The 17,461-nt window shown below is 43.4% G+C and overlaps 1 protein-coding gene across 2 annotated transcripts in view; it reads right to left on the reverse strand.

Moving 5' to 3' along the window:
* LOC124613190 (BCL2/adenovirus E1B 19 kDa protein-interacting protein 3) overlaps nucleotides 1–17,461 on the reverse strand; it is a 307,270-nt gene that overhangs the window by 44,520 nt on the left and 245,289 nt on the right. The window lies entirely within an intron of this gene.

Below are 17,461 nucleotides of genomic sequence, written 5' to 3' on the forward strand. Positions count from 1 at the left end.
AGTATGCCTACCCGTTGTAGGGCTTGTGTTCGTGTGGATGGTGATCACATCCCATATTGACGTCGGGGTACATGCACAGGAAACAGTGGCGTTTTATAGCACACGTGTTTTTGATCAGATAGTGTAGTTTTGAGTTATAAACACAAAATCAGACAGGGGTAATGCAGGAGTAGGTTTAATAGTGAATAGGAAATGGGAATGCGGGTAAGCTACTACAAACAGCATAGTGAACGCATTATTGTGGCCAAGATAGATACGAAGCCCACGCCTACCACAGTAGTACAAGTTTATATGCCAACTAGCTCTGCAGGTGATGAAGTTGATGAAATGTATGATGAGATAAAAGAAATTATTCAGGTAGTGAAGGGAGACGAAAATTTAATAGTCATGGGTGACTGGAATTCGTCAGTAGGAAAAGGGAGAGAAGGAAATTTAGTAGGTGAATATGGATTGGGGGTAAGAAACGAAAGAGGAAGCCGCCTGGTAGAATTTTGCGCAGAGCACAACTTAATCATAACCAACACTTGGTTCAAGAATCATAAAAGGTTGTATACATGGAAGAACCCTGGAGATACTAAAAGGTATCAGATAGATTATATAATGGTAAGACAGAGATTTAGGAACCAGGTTTTAAATTGTAAGACATTTCCAGGGGGCAGATGTGGACTCTGACCAAAATCTATTGGTTATGAACTACAGATTAAAATTCAAGAAACTGCAAAAAGGTGGGAATTTAAGGAGATGGGACTTGGATACACTGACTACACCAGAGGTTGTGCAGTTTCAGGGAGAGCATAAGGAAACAATTGACAGCAGTGGAGGAAAGAAGTACAGTAGAAGAATGGGTAGCTCTGAGGGATGAAGTAGTGAAGGCAGCAGGGGATCAAGTATGTAAAAAGATGAGGGCTAGTAGAAATCGTTGGGCAACAGAAGAAATATTGAATTTAATGGATGAAAGGAGAAAATACAAAAATGCAGTAAATGAAGCTGACAAAAAGGAATACAAACGTCTCAAAAATGAAATCGACAGGAAGTGCAAAATGGCTAAGCAGGGATGGCTAGAGGATAAATGTAAGGATTAGAGGCTTATCTCACTAGGGGTAAGATAGATGCTGCCTACAGGAAAATTAAAGAGACCTTTGGAGAAAAGAGAACCACTTGTATGGATATTAGGAGCTCAGATGGAAACCCAGTTCTAAGCAAAGAAGGGAAAGCAGAAAGGTGGAAGGAGTATATAGAGGGTCTATACAAGGGCGGTGTACTTGAGGACAATATTATGGAAATGGAAGAGGATGTAGATGAAGATGAAATGGGAGATACGATACTGCGTGAAGAGTTTGACAGAGCACTGAAAGACCTGAGCCGAAACAAGGCCCCGGGAGTAGACAACATTCCATTAGAACTACTGACAGCCTTGGGAGAGCCAGTCCTGACAAAACTCTACCATCTGGTGAGCGAGATGTATGAAACAGGCGAAATACCCTCAGACTTCAAGAAGAATATAATAATTCCAATCCCAAAGAAAGCAGGTGTTGACAGATGTGAAAATTACCGAACAATCAGTTTAATAAGCCACAGCTGCAAAATACTAACACGAATTCTTTACAGACGAGTGGAAAAACTGGTAGAAGCCGACCTCGGGGAAGATCAGTTTGGATTCCGTAGAAACACTGGAACACGTGAGGCAATATTGACCTTACGACTTATCTTAGAAGGAAGATTAAGGAAAGGCAAACCTACGATTCTAGCATTTGTAGACTTAGAGAAAGCGTTTGACAATGTTGACTGGAATACTCTCTTTCAAATTCTAAAGGTGGCAGGGGTAAAATACTGGGAGCGAAAGGCTATTTACAATTTGTACAGAAACCAGATGGCAGTTATAAGAGTCGAGGGGCATGAAAGGGAAGCAGTGGTTGGGAAGGGAGTAAGACAGGGTTGTAGCCTCTCCCCGATGTTATTCAATCTGTATATTGAGCAAGCAGTAAAGGAAACAAAAGAAAAATTCGGAGTAGGTATTAAAATCCATGGAGAAGATATAAAAACTTGAGGTTCGCCGATGACATTATAATTCTGTCAGAGACAGCAAAGGACTTGGAAGAGCAGTTGAATAGAATGGACAGTGTCTTGAAAGGAGGATATAAGATGAACATCAACAAAAGCAAAACGAGGATAATGGAATGTAGTCGAATTAAGTCGGGTGATGCTGAGGGAATTAGATTAGGAAATGAGACACAAAGTAGTAAAGGAGTTTTGCTATTTGGGGAGTAAAATAACTGATGATAGTCGATGTAGACAGGATATAAAACGTAGACTGGCAATGGAAAGGAAAGCATTTCTGAAGAAGAGAAATTTGTTAACATCGAGTATAGATGTAAATGTCAGCAAGTCGTTTCTGAAAGTATTTGTATGGAGTGTAGCCATGTATGGAAGTGAAACGTGGACGATAAATAGTTTGGACAGGAAGAGAATAGAAGCTTTCGAAATGTGGTGCTACAGAAGAATGCTGAAGATTATATGGGTGGATCACGTAAATAATGAGGAGGTATTGAATAGAATTGGGGAGAAGAGGAGTTTGTGGCAAAACTTGACTAGAAGAAGGGATCGGTTGGTAGGACATGTCTTGAGACATCAAGGGATCACCAATTTAGTATTGGAGGGCAGCGTGGAGGGTAAAAATCGTAGAGGGAGACCAAGAGATGAATACACTAAGCAGATTCAGAAGGATGTAGGCTGCAGTAGGTACTGGGAGATGCAGAAGCTTGCACAGGATAGAGTAGCATGGAGAGCTGCATCAAACCAGTCTCAGGACTGAAGACCACAACAACAACAACAACAACAACAACAACAACAACAACGTAGTTTTAGGCTGAAGCCGAGGTCGGTGCGCGACATGTACGTGCATGGATGGATGAATCAATAGGGAGAGCACATTCGTCGAAAGGGATGCATCTGGATTACAGTCCGTTTCTGACATAGTTTTGACGTGAGATTGATGTTTAACGGAGCGAGCACTCTACTACTTATGAAAGTTTTAAATGTTTTAGCGCATAACGAATGCTGCAGCACGCTGTATACGTTATTCTGTTGTGTAGTATAGATAGCGTGTGAGCAGTGATAGACTAGCAAAGTGCTGGTGGTGGGTGGCGCCTCTGCCGAGATATCTATCCCCGGTCACGCTATCGTACGACGACCTCGGCACGCGAGCAAATGGGCTATTAGGGCTCTCACGCACGTCACTACACATTTACATCTGCGGCACGATGCTCACCAATTTGCAGCTAGCAAACTCATCACTATTAATACACCATTTCATGGATCAGAAGTTGGGAGGTAAATTGTGGACAGGAATTAGTTTTGTTAGGTACTGTACCAGTTCAGTTCAACTGAATCGGAAGATTCCGATGGTTCTTATTAGTCTTCTTGCGCGTGTAACTAAAAAGTTTTTTAGGGACAAAAGAGGGATCAAATTTAGGGAGTGGCTTCACTGCCATACAACGTTACAAACACGGAACTTTTTGAAACTTCCTGGCAGATTAAAACTATGTGCCGGACCGAGACGCGAACTCGGGACCTTTGCCTTTCGCGGGCAAGTGCTCTAGCACTTTGGAAGGTAGGAGACGAAGTACTGGCAGAAGTAAAGCTCTGAGGACGGGCGTTAGTCGTGCTTGGGTAGCTCAGTTGGTAGAGCAGTTGCCTGCGAAAGGCAAAGGTCCCGAGTTCGAGTCTCGGTCCGGCACGCAGTTTTAATCTGCCAGGTTGTTTCATATCAGCGCACACTCCTCTGTAGAGTGAAAATTTCATTCTACGAAACTTTTTGCATGACAAGAACAGTACAGGTACTGAATAAACGCATCAATTTAACTACAATTTCTGAAACTGTTCAGCGTGGTTTGCCGCCTGTTCTGTTAATCGTGACCCTATGGTGAGAACTCACAGCAGAAGTCATCAACAAAAACTAGTGCGCTGGCTTTTGTCACTCCGCTTTCAAGTAGTTCTAACCGTGTTGGTAGCAGAAATTACCGGTCCAACTAGGAACTGCAAGGGCACGGAACATTGCAGAGTTCTATTCTAAAATTGTGTGCCATTGACTGGAATTGGATTCCAGAGCTCCACAGTATCTCAAAGGCTGACAGTGTCTACGAATATTTATGTTAGTCCATCGGAACGAATTTAAGTCTTCTTGTAATCTTACTGTGTATCTAAACCCTTAGTGTCAAAAATTGTACGGGCGGTAGTGGATCCTAAAAGGCAGAAATCAGTTTTCAATTGACAAACAACTTATACCTCACAGTAACAACTAAACTTCATAGCATATGTCTAAAGTGATGACCGACAATCTTAGTACACGTATTACAAAGGCGCATAAAGTTTTGGCAATATTCTTATCTCCGTACTGTGAGACTAGCCGCTATAGCCCTACCATAAACAAATGCCTGCCCATATATAAATGCTATAAATCTGTAAAACATAGACAAGCACCCTCTGAATTAATGCCCTGAAACTGACAGTATGCAGCGGATACACAGTTTTGTCGCCGTCGTGTAAACAAAAGCCGTCAGTCTGTCAAGAGGAAACCCTTTTTTTTTTAATCTCATTTTGTTCGGTTTCGTTCGTTGCATCTGCTCGGGGCGGACGTCTTAAGACATCCATTTAACTCAGTTTTTTTATTACAGAGGGCAGCTAACCCTCTGACCGAACACGCTGAGCTACCGTGCCGGCTTTTTTCGCTCGAGGGGAGATTTGAACCAAGGACCTCTCGTTCCGCAGTGACACGGTCGGTTCATATTTGGCAGGTCGCTTGTGTACAACCTAAAATGAAACCAAGATATTTTGGCTCAATATCACCGTCACCCCCGTGTCGTCGTCTGAGAGCACTACCCCTAAAGTTCATGAAGCGCAGTAGACCCAAAATTGACGGGATCGATATATTACTGAAAATTAAGCACTTTTAGTACTGTATGTGGGGATTCGCAAACGCATATTTTCCTGGAAGTCGAGGAGTTAAACTGCCACGACTGCTGCTTATTTACCCGTAACGTAAACGCTGTTTAGCGAAAGCACCGCTGGCGTAGCGATTAAGGCATCTGACTGGCAACAGAAAACATGTATTCTATTCCAAAATGCATTCTGATATTTCTTATATTTGTATTTTTTCAGTCTAAGTTGCTAGGGATAGAAGGGTCAAAAGCTAAGAAAATCAACAAGGAATAATAAGATAGGCAAATTTCTCTATCAGAATGGATTAGTAAACAGACTAATGATGAACAGCTCTTTGCAATTGACAGATATACCATTACAGTTGGAAACCATCACTCTTCGAGGCTCAGAACTACGATATGAGGACAAGACAATGAGGATAACTCAACTGCCACTGTTTGCATTCTGTCCCGCGCCTCGCTGTCGACAGCCATTGCCTGTCTGCTGACTGCCCCTCGAGACGAATTCCAAACAGCCTACTATGAAGTTTTGGCAGTACTCTGATCTCCGTACCCCCCCCCCCCCCCCCCACACACACACTTCAAATTATAATTCTTTACTAATGCAAGCAGTCAAATTTTATTTCCCAACCAATTTCGATGCGGATAAGATTACAAATGGAAGAAAAACAGCATAATGCATTTGGGAGTCAAACAGTATTGTGCTTCCCAGCCACTTGCCTTGGTGGCTACGCACGTTGCGCTTTCGGTCAATTACGTATCTATTGATTCCATCAATTTTGAGTATTGTGAATCACGAGTTTCAAGGGTGGTCTTCTGATAAACGTGGGCTTATTAAGCCATAATACACTGACGGAAAAAATCTAGACCAAAAAATAATGTATAATAATGAAATTTCGGGCATACATTTGCCTGGATAACATATTTAAGCGATTAAAATGGTTCAAATGGCTCTAAGCACTATGGGACAACATCTGAGGTCATCAGTCCCCTAGAACTTAGAACTACTTAAACCTATGTAACCTAAGGACATCAGACATATCCATGCCCGAGGCAGGATCTGAACCTGCGACCGAAGCAGCAGCGCAGTTCCGGACTGAAGCGCCTAGAACCACCGTCACAGCGGCCGGCTACGCGATTAACATTGCAAGATCATAGGTAATTGTAAGCGCGAGATAAGCCATTGCAAATGTGAAACGCTGGTACACTAACCGTCAGAATGTTGAATGCAAGCATTCAAACGTGCATACATTGTGTTGTGCAAGTGCCGGCCGAAGTGGCCGCGCGGTTCTGGCGCTGCAGTCTGGAACTGCGAAGACCGCTACGGTCGCAGGTTCGAATCCTGCCTCGGGCATGGATGTGTGTGATGTCCTTAGGTTAGTTAGGTTTAACTAGTTCTAAGTTCTAGGGGACTAATGACCTCAGCAGTTGAGTCCCATAGTGCTCAGAGCTATTTGAACCATTTTTTGTTGTGCAAGTGCTTGATATCAGTTTGTGGGATGGAGTGCCATGCCTGTTCCACTTGGTCAATACAGAGACGGATAATGCTGTACGTGTACGATGCCGGACTTTTTGTCTAATTATGTCCCATATGTGCCAGATTGCAGACAGATTTAGAGATCGAGCAGGCAAAAACATGTCGACGCTATATATCGAGCATGTTGAGTTACAGCAGCTGTATGTGGGCGAGCGTTATCCTGTTGGAATGCTGTTCATGAATGGCAGTACAACGGTTCGAATCATCAGACTGACGTACAAATTTGTAGTGAGGGTGCGAGGGATAACCACGAGATTCCTCCTGCTGGCGTAAGAAATCACACCCTGGTTCGTAACTCCAGGTGTAGGTCCAAATTGTCAAGCACGCAGACAGGTTGGTTATAGGCCAACTGGCCATCACTGACACCGAGACAGAATCAGCTTTCCTCAGAAAAGACAACAGACTCTACCCTGCCCTCCAATGAACTCTCGCTTGACAAAACTGAAGTCTGAAATGGCGGTAGTTAGGGGTTAGTGCAATGCACGCTACAGGGCATTTGGTTCGGAGCTGTCCTTTAAGTAACCGATTTTAAGCAGTTCATTGTGTCATTGTGGTGCCAACTGCTGTTCAAATTGCTACTGCAGATGCACTACGCTATGCCACAGCCACACGTGGAACACGCTGGTCTTCCGTCTCAGTAGTAGAATGTGGCCGCCCGGAGCCCGGGCTGCTTGCGACCGAACATTCTCGTGACCACCGCTGCCAGCAGTCACGTACAGTGGCTATGTTCCTTACGAGTCTTTCTGCAATATCTCAGAAAAAAACATCTAGCTTCTCGTAGCCCTACGACACGATCCCACTTAAACTCAGTGACGTGTTGGTACTGGAGTCTGTCGCCTTAAAGGCATTCTTGGCCAACAACTCCCCACGTCCCATCTCAAAGGAAACGCTCACGACCGTTCAGCGTGTATTTAAAGCAAATCTGATTTGCATCCTCATAGTGGCGCTACTAGCGCATGATCCTTCATACGTAGAAACACACGTACCAATTTTCTTTTATAAATGATAATTGAAGCCCTCAGCTGCCGACGGGTGTTGATATACCTCGATGGGGACAGCTGAAAATGTGTGCTCCGACCGGGACTCGAACCCGGGATCTCCTGCTTACATGGCAGACGCTCTATCCATCTGAGCCTCCGAGGACACAAATGAGAAGTGCGACTGCAGGCCTTCCTTGACCTTCGCCTGTGCGAATGCGCACATGTTGCCTGAACTCTTACGGGAATCGTCACCTTAGTTGGCGCGAGTAAAGAGTCAATAGGCAAATATCTATTAGGAACATTACGTATGTAGAGTGTGGACAGTTGGGAATGTGGGTCTCACGGGAAGCGTGCAAGGGATAAGGTCCTGCAGTCGCGCTTTCCATCTTTGTCCTCGGTGGCTCAGATGGAGCCGGCACGGTAGCTCAGCGTGTTCGGTCAGAGCTGGTTGGCCTCTGTAATAAAAAAAAAAGTGAGTGAAAGGATCAACACACGAACTTTAGTGGATGTCACGTGACGTCCGCAACGACCAAACAACGATCAACAACGAACGAAATTAAAAAAAAAAAAAAAAAAATGTATAGAGTGTCTGCCATGTAAGCAGGAGATCCCGGGTGAGTCCCGGTCGGGGCACACATTTTCATCTGTCCCCATCGAGGCATATCAACAGCACCTGTCGGCAGCTGAGGGTTTCAATTATTTATTCTAGAAAGCTGGTCGATCATCAATGGTATCTGTTCTTTCGGGAACAGTTACTATCTTCATATACAATTTTCTTTTACGTCTGGCACCTCCGCCTCGGTGCTGCTTTCTCTCTCTTCCGATAGTGGATCCGAAGCCTCCGATTTTAGTTTGTGCACAAGCGACCTGTCAAATATGAGGTGAATAGGTCGGCCGTGTCTTATTTCTTCCCCGTGGGGTATACAGAGTGGGGCAAATAAAAGTGACCCGGACGAGTGTATACAACTGGGCATGAATGTATGCGTATAACCACACTCCAATAGAATGGAGCAACTTCCCAAACAGCCGACCGAAGCACATTTACAAAATCTTCATGCCTGACAGTTGTTAGCAGAGGTCCGTGTGGTTGCAACCCTAGCTGTTCTGTCAGTGAGCTATTACTTTCTGAGTAGAGCCCTCAAGTCTACGGTGCATCGCAACAACCCTCAGTCTTCAAGAACTGCAACAGTATTTCGGATGAGAGTGCAGTAATTCCCGCAGTTCAGTTTCAATCTACCTGCAACAACTTGCTGACCCGGGTCCAAAATTGCCAAGAGTGGATTGGTGGTCACTTCCAACATCAAATTTAACCAGGTTAGTATTGTATTTCGTTTCCCCTGACGTGTATCTGTACCCTGGAAATCTGTTCTGAAGGCCACGTTTATTTTCCGCACCTGTACCGGAGGCGCTGCAGTAGATTTGCCTACCGAGGACAGTCAAGAGAGACAAAGTCGCTAGTGTACTAGATCCGAAACATGACCCTTGCACATACTTGTGTAGCTCGGACGTTACCGTTGACCGCGAGATCGTGCGACCAGAGGAAATTGAGTGAGTCGGGCGGAAGTGGTGCCTACCCGTGGGCCTTCTGCTCCGGACAGCAGCAGCGACCGCACAAAAAAGAACCGCGAATTGGACACGCTTCCTGCGGGCCAGCTGGCCTTGAGATTCGCCAGCTGCAAGCCGCAGCTGCGGTTGGATAGAGCGCAGGATCGCCGCTATGTGGGCAGGTAAGCCTTCTTCACCGTTGACAACTTTCCACCTGCGTCATTTCAATGTTAGCGACCTCCTTCCCGTCAGGCATCTCTGTCCTCCCAACTTAGGTAATGTTTGGAGAAAGCCATCTAACAATTAGGTGTTAAAGCTTTAACGACTTTACGGAAACGATTATGTAGAAAAATTGCAGACTTTTCAAGACATGTAATTGCGTGTTTTAGTCTTCTTGTTGCCGTTTGAATCTCGCGTTAGCGTTATCGATGTTTGCAGCTTACTTTGAGCTTCTAAAAATTTGCCTTCCACAATACACAATGTTTCAGTATCTGAGTGTCTGTGGGTCTATTTCTGTAAAATATTGTACAAAAATTCGTGGTTGGTACACTAGTTTAGGCTTTAACTGTACCGTGTGCAGTCCCATTTTGTCGTGATTACTAAGCTGAAACTACATTAACTCTAAAGAGACAATTATACAGGCTGGCCTGGTTTCGTGTGTTTTATGGCTTGACAGCATTCATTTGTAACTTAGTCTCGTACTAAAAAACTATATCAACAAATTTGTGCTGTTCTTTACAGTAATGGATCTAGACCCACTAAAAATAACAGGTGTCTTAAGATGTTTCGGTAAAGAACAAAGAAGTTTTTTGCAGAAGGCGAATTTTTGAAACTAACTGATTCGATACTTTCCACCTTGACACACAAGGTCCTCAAATTTCCAATATATCTTACCTACAACTAACCTAATAGCCAAAGAAAAAATATGAAATTTGAAAAGAGGTTAGTCATCATGGAAGCACTTTTACAACAATTCAGTATGTATCGAAATTTATCAATGAAGACTTAACGCAGTTAGCCCAACAGCCATCATCAGAAACTATGATACAAAACCAAACCAAAATATAAGGAAACATGTAAACAGTGTGATTATTTACATAAAATCCAGGATACCATTCACGGATGTTCCAACGCTATTTTTGCGCGGTTAACGCGACTTCTTCGATTAACGCGAATTATTCTTTTAGTATGTGTGTCTTTGCAATATATGAAGAATTCTCTAATCACACTTGTTCAGTCGTGTTAATCGAGCAAAAATAGCGCTAGAACAACCGTGAATAGTATCCGGATCCAGTCTCGCGCAGTCAGTATTCAGTTTTACTCATTACTAAACAGAAGGTCCATACAACATGAGATTGCGATACGTTAACATCACAATTAACTGGTAAGTAAACAATCAGGAGGCAAAATAAAAATAAAGTAATTCCTAAGTTATCCACTGTTGGTGGAAACACCCTGCCCTTTTCGCACATGAAGAAACTTCAGTGACATGCTTCTACGGTTTCGAGACAAAAAATAAATACATTATGCTTAATTTTTAAGAAGTCAATTTCTAAAACGTTTGACAACACTGAACAAAGCGAGGTGGTTATATGTTAGCGTCCTGATGTCTTTGAACTGAACAAAGCCTATATCCAAATGACACACACTGCAAATAGCAGTACAGTTACCCAATGGGCAACCTAGCGCAGTGGCTAAGGATAGCCGTCGAAAGTCTTCAATTTAAGTAACGGCTTTGTTATGTCAAGGTGAACGAAGGAGAACGATAGTGTGTTCTCTTGATTTTTTTTTCAGTGCAAGAAAACCTCCAGGAGGACACAATTCTTATATCAGAGACTTTATTTCGCTACGTTTTCAATGCCGAACTTATGCAACGAAAAATAACTTTTTGTGACCAGTTGTTTACCTTACAGTTACTCCCAACAGGCCAACATTTTCATGGAGGGGCAGTTCCATCGTTCACTCGTTTTTAAACACAAACAAGCATTACACTGTCTAAAGAAGGTTGTTATGAAGCGTAATCGTTGCGTGAACAGCATTAAGACACCAGTACATGTGGGTAGCAACATTATCCTTAGAATGTTTACATTTTGTACAACAGACTCCGCAACAGTGTTACCATTCATAAACTTTCTGTTCGTCCTTATCATCAAGTACACATAGCTTTAAAGTATTACGTTAATTTCTCTTTACATACAAGAGTTTGTTCTGATACAAGCGTAATTACTTTTCGGGCGAGATAAACGACAAACAATCCACCAACATATGGGGGGAGGGGGTTACACATATGCAAGTGGGACACGCAAACTTAGGTTAGTACTGGTGGTAACATACAACGGAACACGGCAGGCGTTAAGCGGAGAAACATTTAGACATCTTCTCTGAGCACTAATTTGTAGCACCAACGACGAATAAAGTGACGTAAAACTGTCACACTCACTCAAAGAAATACTATTTCCTGTTACACTAGCCATTATACTGCCGACGGTGAAAAAAGTATGGTCACAAATGTTGACAGTGCGCAGTTTGGAATCTGGTTCGTGGATTGCGGCAGAGGTCACTAAACCTCTTAATCTGGCGTAGTTTTGACCAAAGATGACGTTTGGACTTCTGTTAGCGGAGGTACGTTGCTACAAGAACTTGTCACGAAGGGAAGTAAAGGTGGTAGTATTTATATTCTGGCCACAGAATGTGTGCGGGGTTAAATACACAATCTCTCGTCAGTGTGTTAGTACACGAAACCACATCACGTTCTTCGTGACACACTTCATCGGATAGCAGGGGGAGGGGAGGTGGATTAAACTTCGCTATCCAATTGCTTTGCAAGTTACCGACGGTTTTTCTCAACGCATACTCTGTCTTATTCATCTCCACTGCCACAAAATTTTTCTACGATTGTACCGCCACACCAATACACAATTCCATCGTGGTCCTGGAAACTAACTTATCGTCCTTACCAGTTTTACCAACAGAGTTAGCGTGTCAACGTAGCATCAAATTTCTGCTCGGCATCAGTCTTTATTCTCTTACGCACAGCTACCACGTTATCCCCTCGTAAATGACTTACTTACCTCATACTTCTTTAACTCTACTAGCAAATCATTTTAGTAGCTCAGTCTTCCTCTTGCTGTTCCACTTGTAGGATAATTTTCTGAATTTCCTTAAAGCTTGCATGTTCTTTGTTCCTTGTCTTTGAAATGAATTATGTGATTTTGTGCATTACGATTGGCACGCTATTTCTTTCCTTGTTACTAGTGAGCTGGTTTCAAGTAAGTTTAAAAACTGAAGCTGAACTGTAGATAGTTTCAGTGTATTTCTGTTACAGGAAAAGCGGAGTTAGCAGCCAAATCGCATTAGTTATATGCATATCTGATCTGGCCTTTAGCCCGACTCCGAAAACTTCCTAATAGGTCGCCGCTCGCTTGCACGAGATCAGCAGTTTGCTATGACGCCTTCGGGTGCGATTTGTACAGTTAGAGATATATTAGTAAAGTACTGGGCCACAATATTGTAGTATGGGCACCCAAAGTTTATTCTGTCCCAGATTACAATCATTTCAGCTTCCAAAGCTCCCATATGCGCCAAAAACATTTTTTTGGCATTTTTTATAAGGTTAATCGAAGTTGAATACGCATTCATGAACCCTACGTGTGAGTGAAGGTCAAAAGCGAAGTGTCTCTTTTTACTGTAGGTATGTTACAATCTTAATCTTTGCGCGCATTTTCCATAACACACACACACACACACACACACACACACACACACACACACACACACACACAACCAACCTGAAATTAGAATTATATTAATACCTTCAGCTGTTTATGGGCGTCTGTATTTATCAACGGGAACTGGTGAAAATGTGTGCCCCGACCGGGACTAACCCGAGATCTCCTGCTTACATGGCAGACGCTCTATCCACCTGAGCCACCGAGGGCACAGAGGATAGTGCGACTGCAGGGACTATCTCACGCACGCCTCCCGCGAGACGCACATTCTCAACTTTTATGTCCACACACTACATTTGTAGTGTCCCACCCCAACACACACCGAACATGTCCGAAAGAACAGACACCATATCCATGTAAGTATATAGTTCTGGCAATACCGGCCATGACCTACTCCTCCTTTGCGGATGCACACACATTCCCCGAACTCTTACAGGACTTGGTAAGAATGTCTTCCACGAGTAATGACTGTGTTGAGTAGGGACGTAGTGTGTGGACATACGAGGTGAGAATGTGGGTCTCGCGGGAGGCGTGCGTCAGATAGTCCCTGCAGTCGGACTATCCTCTGTGCCCTCGGTGGCTCAGATGGATAGAGCGTCTGCCATGTATGCAGCCCCTCGGCAGCTTAAGGTATTAATATAATTCTAATTTCGTTCTAGACGGCTGCAGGTTATCAGTGATGTCTGTTCCTTCTCACATGTCTGAAAGAACAGACACCATATTCATATAAGTAGCTACCTGAAAGGTGGCAACAGCGTACGTAGGATACCAGTCTGGAAATGAGTAGAATAATAAGGAAAAAAACAAAAAACGCCGGAAACTATTCCCAGGCTAACCAGTGTAGCAAATCGACGGTCCAGCAAAAGGGTGGTTTATATCCCTGCCCCACACGATGTCGCTATACTCGGAAAGATTTACAAACTTTTCTACGCCGCGAAGGCTTCCGTGTAGAAAATCATTTTCTCTGTTTTCGTCCTTTTTCCCTTATCACGGAGGAATGTAATGGAAGTGAGGTCGAAAGTCCCATTTAAGTCTAACAATCACGTCGCATCCACACGCCGGGCTTTGAAGTTCACGCCAAACACTCTGCAATTAGACTGCTGGCAGTTTTAGAAGGAGTGCAACTTGGCTCTTTTTACATTTCTCTGCTTTTGTTTCTTGGCTGGCAACATGGAACTGCCCAAGGCGCACAGCGGCGTGACGAGGGGGAGCTGCGCGGCAGACAAGATGTGTCAAGAGTGCGCACGTGCGCGAAAAACACGCGCTCGCACAGAAGGGGGAGGGAACGAAAATAGTTTTTTGCTGCACTGCTGTCATCATTACTGATTATGGTTTTGCCTCTGGCTTAATTTAACATATTTAGAGAAAGCAACAGTTGTGTTGGTAGTACAACTGAAGATTGAAGGAGTATTATAATGAAAGTTTAAATTTTCACACACACACACACACACACACACACACACACACACACACACACACGGCTCATGTAGTTTTCCTTTATTTGCTGCTGGGACCTCGTTTTTTGTTCGTTACAAATGTGGTGCATTGGTGGTTGTTTCTGGTGACGAATTAGTCCTGTATTTGTGTTTCGCTTTATTAAGTTAACACATTTTTGCCCATGCATTGTGAAAGTGCTGTTTAATTCCATGAAAACTGTTATGAAACGCACCATTGTATGTTTAATGGCTACACATACGTTTAACATTCTGCGAAACGTGGCCCAACTTCACATGAGTGACAAAACAATAGCAGGAAAGAAAGGGAAGCCTTAAGAGCCTTCTGAAGATGGATTTGTAATAAATCTGAAACCTGTAATTGTTTGAGTTAAATAAACTTTTTAAAACAGTGCTTTTACTGGTTCCTGCTTCGATTATAAACCTTACATTCCACCTGCTATGGAAGATATAAAGGCGAAATAGCGGCAGACTTGAAGAAGAATCATAAATAACATCAGTGTCGAAGACTGCAAGTGTTGACAGATGTGTACAGGGCTATTACAAATGATTGAAGCGATTTCATAAATTCACTGTAGCTCCATTGACTGATATATGATCACGACACACTACAGATACGTAGAAAAACTCAAAGTTTTCTTCGGCTGAAGCCGCACTTCAGGTTTCTGCCGCCAGAGCGCTCGAGAGCGCAGTGAGACAAAATGGCGACAGGAGCCGACAAAGCGTATGTCGTGCTTGAAATGCACTCACATCAGTCAGTCATAACAGTGCAACGACACTTCAGGACGAAGTTCAACAAAGATCCACCAACTGCTAACTCCATTCGGCGATGGTATGCGCAGTTTAAAGCTTCTGGATGCCTCTGTAAGGGGCGTGCAGTGAGTGAAGAAACGGTTGAACGCGTGCGGGCAAGTTTCACGCGTAGCCCGCGGAAGTCGACGAATAAAGCAAGCAGGGAGCTAAACGTACCACAGCCGACGGTTTGGAAAATCTTACGGAAAAGGCTAAAGCAGAAGCCTTACCGTTTACAATTGCTACAAGCCCTGACACCCAATGACAAAGTCAAACGCTTTGAATTTTCGGCGCGGTTGCAACAGCTCATGGAAGAGGATGCGTTCAGTGCGAAACTTGTTTTCAGTGATGAAGCAATATTTTTTCTTAATGGTGAAGTGAACAGACACAATGTGCGAATGTGGGCGGTAGAGAATCCTGACGCATTCGTGCAGCAAATTCGCAATTCACCAAAAGTTAACGTGTTTTGTGCAATCCCACGGTTTAAAGTTTACGGCCCCTTTTTCTTCTGCGAAAAAAACGTTGCAGGACACGTGTATCTGGACATGCTGGAAAATTGGCTCATGCCACAACTGGAGACCGACAGCGCCGACTTCATCCTTCAACAGGATGCTGCTCCACTGCACTTCCATCATGATGTTCGGCATTTCTTAAACAGGAGATTGGAAAACCGATGGATCGGTCGTGGTGGAGATCATGATCAGCAATTCATGTCATGACCTCCACGCTCTCCTGACTTAACCCCATGCGATTTCTTTCTGTGGGGTCATGTGAAGGATTCAGTGTTTAAACCTTCTCTACCAAGAAAGTGCCAGAACTGCGAGCTCGCATCAACGATGCTTTCGAACTCATTGATGGGGACATGCTGCGCCGAGTGTGGGAGGAACTTGATTATCGGCTTGATGTCTGCCGAATCACTAAAGGGGCACATATCGAACATCTGTGAATGCCTAAAAAACTGAGTTTTTGTATGTGTGTGCAAAGCATTGTGAAAATATCTCAAATAATAAAGTTATTGTAGAGCTGTGAAGTCGCTTCAGTCATTTGTAATAACCCTGTATTTTACCGAAAGATGTGAATATTACCGCATCATTTCAGTCACGGTGCAACGTACTGACACGACTTATTTGCAGACTAATGGAAAAGCTGGCAGAAGCCGATCTCGGGGAAGATCAGTTTCGCTTCCGGATAAACATAGGAACATGCAAGGCAATACTGAGCCTACAACTTACGTTAGGAAGTAGCTTAACCCAAGCAATACCAACGCATTTTCCATAACGCGTAATGCCTTGGGGGGGGGGGGGGGGGGGGGGGGGGCTGGAGGGTATACTTTGTATTTAGCAATGTACTGGTGTGTGGGTACGGTACAGAACCCGAAAATATCTTAGCACCATTTCAGCGACACCAACGTATTTTCAGTAATGGCTACAGAGTGAAGGGTTACTTTATGACCAGAGCAGAAAATTTTAAAAATACAAATTTAGTTAATTATTGTTGATTTTCATTCACGACATACCTTTTAAAATCATATAGATGTGTAAAAAGAATCCTAAACCTGAAAATATGAATATGACATTTGATGTGAAAAGTCACATTCACAAATAAGACAAAGTTTTGGATGAATTTTTACTGAAAAAATTTAAAAAGCTACGTGATATAAGCAATCATTAAAAATAAATACTTTTCACAAAAATTTAAAATATAAAGTACCAGATTAGGCTACGATATTCTCAAAAGGTGGGCACGAAGGATACGTTCGTGAACCAAAACTTTCATGGAATAATTACTTTGTCACGTTTTGCAGTTAGTCCGTTCATGCGCGAAGAGTGGGAAACGCGTTATTAACCAATGAACATTGCAGAGTAACTTACTCGGTACAGAGAGTCAGATTAGGTAAATGTTAATGACATTTCCACATTTGCAGTACATTGACAGAACTGCGTATTCTTGGAACTGGGTGGAGCAGTACTGACGCAGCTGACTCACCACCAGGGTACCCAGCCAGCTACGTACGCTAAGAACGATGCGAGGTCACAGTCTGAAGAGGAATCTGTTTACTCGCTCCATCAGCTCGCCGCAGTCCCCCGTGACTGCACCACCACACTCTCCCTACTCCCCCCACCCTCCCCATCTCCATCACCCCTGCAACTGTGACTTAGTCACTCGCCCTGCTGCGTCCAAACTTTTCGGGGAAAAAACCCGCAGCAATTTGCATAATTTACGTACTGCACGTCTCACGCGATGGTCTGTACAATCACAACAAAAGACATAAAAACGCGAAAAATAATCTACAAATTTCTCGAAAAACTTCACGATTTGGAGAGAATACAGTTATAAGAAATCATAGTGTTCGTGATAAAATCTTAGAACAATTGTACTTTAAGTTGGAACCGTTACCCATTTTAAATTACTGACCAAGAATGTTAACTACATATAAAGTTCCTACTATTTCGGTGCGTTACTAAGTGTTTCAATTTTATTATTGTCG

The sequence above is a fragment of the Schistocerca americana genome, chromosome 4 (genome assembly GCF_021461395.2).
Source record: "Schistocerca americana isolate TAMUIC-IGC-003095 chromosome 4, iqSchAmer2.1, whole genome shotgun sequence".
In the NCBI taxonomy this organism is placed as follows: Eukaryota; Metazoa; Arthropoda; class Insecta; order Orthoptera; family Acrididae; genus Schistocerca; species Schistocerca americana.